Here is a 3,837-nt window from a genome sequence, read left to right as displayed (position 1 = left end):
GATTCTCTCTCCCCATTTTCCTAGGATTTTCCCTTCCAGGGCACAGGAATCATGAAGCAGGATGACTAGGAGGAGGTGAAGGAGACACTGAAGTCCTGCTTCGAAAACATGAAGGTCAGGTGTGACTTCTCTGAGGTGGACAAGTGCTTCCGCCAGTGTGCAGCATAGCTCTACCTCATCCTGCAGAACTACCTGGGAGTCCCTGTAACTGAGGTCTGTGATTAGCAGGTTAATTTTTTCTCTTTGTAGTAGTCTTAGGACAGTCTGACTTGTTGTGGGACTCAGCAGGAACAGAAAGGTCTTCTGTGTGTCTTCAGTCTCCACAGCCAAGGAGACACATGATCCAGATTGGCGAGGCTGTTAAAGAAAACAAGATGTTCATCCCTCCCTCTCCTGGACCTCGGCGCCCCTGGGCCCTCCCTCCTCAATCATCTGAACTCAGAGAAACCCCTGGTGACTGTGCCATGCCGCCCCCATCAAGCCCTGGAGGAGCCCCCTCCTTTTAGGAACTTCAGAGTTCCTGAGACTCAGAGACAGGTGAGAAGTGAACAGAACCTCTGTCCTTGTGTGGAGTCACCTGTACAGGCTCTTATTGGACACACTGTATAAACTCATCTGGACAGACTCTTACTAGATACACTGTATAGTCTCACCTGGACAGACTCTTATTGGACACACTGTATTGTCTCATCTGTACAAACTGTAGAGACTCTAGGAGGAAAAAGGAGGAAAAGAAACAGATGAAGCAGGAGGAGAAGAGGGGGAAAATCATGGAAAAGGAGGAGATGAAGAGAAGGAGAGTTTTTTGAAAAAGAGGAGGAGAAGAGGGGGGAAATCTTGAAAAAGAAGGAGATGGAACAGATGAAGCAGGAGGTCGAGAAGAGGAGATGGGAAGTGGAGAAAAAGAAGAGAGAAATGAAAGCTCAGAAGAAGAGAGTGAAGGAAGAGAAGAGCAGCCTCTTGGTATGTCCAGACTGTAGGTTTAGCAGGAACAGCAGTAGATACAGCTGTGATATTATTCAGAGCACTAGTAGTGTCATCAGTACTATAAACATAAGGGGGGAATTTACTGTTGTAAGCAGCAGCAGGAGTGATATCATTAGTAGAAGAAGCAGAATTAATTATTATTATTATTTTAAAATTGCAGAAACTGCTCAAGGTATTGTTTGGAGCCTGACTTCTCACCAGACTAGAATGAAGAGAAGAAGGGATCTGAAAAAAATTCTGAAATAAAGTTGAGAATCAAGCGGAAAGGAGTCACTACACTAGGAAGAGAGAATCGATAAACCAGAGTGTAGATAAGAAATAAAGGAAGAAGGGAGATCAATGACTTATGTTGTGGATTATTCTATATTAAATCTCTGTCAGGGTGACGAGGCAGTGCAGTGGTTAGCATTGCTGGGTTCATTTCGTGCATTCAATCTGCTCCCTGGGTATGTGCATGTACCCTTGTTTGCTTGGGTTTAGTTAATTAGCTTCTGGGAAAACCAGCCCTGGTGTAAGTGTGTGTCTGTAGTGTCCCATTCAGGGCGTATCCTGTCTTGTGCCCATTTAATGCTGGGATAGGCTCTGCCTACCCCGCTACTCTGAATTGATTGAAGCAGTTACAACAATGGAGATAGTATTTAATGCAGAGTCCCTGTTAATACTACAGTTATACAGTTGTTCTCTCAAGAATATAAATACTCTACAAGAAATACATGAGCTCTATCAATAATACAGATAAGATAATATATCAATAATATCAATCTGTAAGATCAAAATAGACTAGATGAGAAATTGAAATTGAGATTTTTTCCTGAGTGTACATGGTTTACTTGTGTGTGAACATTTCTGTGAAGAAAGAAGCTGGTCCCAGCCTGAGCATGACAATAATGATTCAAAATCCAAACCCAAAAGTCTATTAAGTACCGAACTTGAAAAACACAGATTACCCTCATATCAAGCTTCACTTACATTTTTTATCATTTTTTTTTATAACTACAAAGCAGATGGAGCCACCCCTTAATTGATTCAAACACCAGATTTGTTAAAATACCACATACCTATTTATATATATTTCTAATAGCACCGGAGAAGCTGAGTCAATAATGTCAAAAACAGTTATTTTACAAACCAGAAACATATTTTAAAAAGGACAAAGAAACACAAGGAGCCCACAGTTTCTGGTACTTCTAGTTTGAAAAAACGGATTGATTAACCAGCACACAAATGGATAAACTCCCCACTTGATTGACAGCAGGGAGGGCTGTGATTCGGTGAAAACTACCAAGAATGAGAGCGGAGACTGTGATTGGACAATTCTTTGTAAATAATTGGGACCCATACAGGCTTTGATTGGCTAAGGCTACCAAAAACGAACTGAGACCCAGGGCTGCAAGTTTATAATGTGGGAAGATTTTCATCAAGTGTATCTGTGTTCAAGTCCTGGTGTGAATATGTTGAATGCAGGTGTGGCCTTCTGTTTAGACTCTGCAGCGCTCTGGTTGTCAGCTAGCTCTCAGGGAAGCACGGCATAGAGACAGGAACTGCAATTTGCCTGCATTATGCACAGAATGACTACGTTGGTCTAGGAGTTAGGATTCCTGGTTTTCACCCAGGTGGCCCGGGTTCGGCTCCCAGTATAAGAACGCCTCTCTGTTGCCTTTTGGTTTCCAAATGAGCAGCTCAGTTTAGAAAAGAGCAGTGTAGAGCACCGTGAGGTCTGCAAAAATGTGTAATAATAGCAATTGCTTGTTTCAGCCAGCTTTTGTACTGAAGCCCTTAAATTTTGCCAGGTGGGTAGGGGTAACTTGTATAGAGTATTGAACTTCAAGAAATTTACTCGTCTCGGTAATATTTTTCCACATTGTGAAGAGGAGATTTTCTCCATTTCTCCACTTCTGTAGCCTGACTTTCTCTATTGCTAGAGATCTGTAGAATCTGGAGTCACTTATCCAGCTCTGGGAACAGTGTCTAGATGACAGGTTTCTGACAGAGGCCAGCAGGTTTTGTGCCAAAATATCTTGATATTTGGAGCTAGTCATTATCCTATCTATTTTAACTAGAGCCCCTGTCCCAGCTGAAGAAAAGCATCCCCAAAGCATGATGCTTCCACCACCAAATGGTGTGTGATGATGGGCTGTGTTACACCAAACATATCTTTTAAACTTAAGGCCAAAAGGCTTACCCTTTGTCTTATAAGACCATAAGACATTTTTTAGGGTGACTGAATGCATTTTATTGCAAAATTTAGATTTATTTTTTTGTGAAAAATGGCTTCTGTCTTGCCTCCTACCCCATAGCCCAGACATGCAGAATACGGGAGATTGTTGTCACATGCAAGGAGTGACCAATACCCACCAAAAATTGCTGCAGCTCTGTAGGCCTCTGTAGCTTTCTGTAGGCCTCTTGGTAGCTTCCCTCATAAGTTTTCTCCTTGTCCCGTCATTAACTTTGGAAGGTTGTCCTGATCTTGTCAATGTCCCTGTGGTGCCACATTTGATGATAATCTTCAGAGGGCTCCATGGTACATCCAATGCCTTTGATATTCTTTTATACCCCTCTCCTGATCAGTACCTTTCAACAATAATATCCCTTATATTTTTAATCACCTCCTTGAGGACCATGGCTATCCCAGTAGAATCACTTTCATTAATGGCAGGTGTATGCTACTTAAATTTAGACATGATTTTGAATGTGATTGGTTAACTCTGAACACAGCTACAGCCCCCATAATAAAAGGGTGTGCACACTTATGCAACCAGAGTGTTGTAGGTGTCATGCCCTCTGCAGCCAGAGGGTGCTCCTTCTCTGTCCTGTCTCTCATTTCCGGTTATTTGCTGTCCTTCCGGTATT

The sequence above is a fragment of the Atractosteus spatula genome (genome assembly GCF_055471065.1).
Source record: "Atractosteus spatula isolate fAtrSpa1 chromosome 10 unlocalized genomic scaffold, fAtrSpa1.hap1 SUPER_10_unloc_7, whole genome shotgun sequence".
NCBI classification, from domain to species: Eukaryota; Metazoa; Chordata; class Actinopteri; order Semionotiformes; family Lepisosteidae; genus Atractosteus; species Atractosteus spatula.
Note: the sequence above shows the minus strand (reverse complement) of the source record.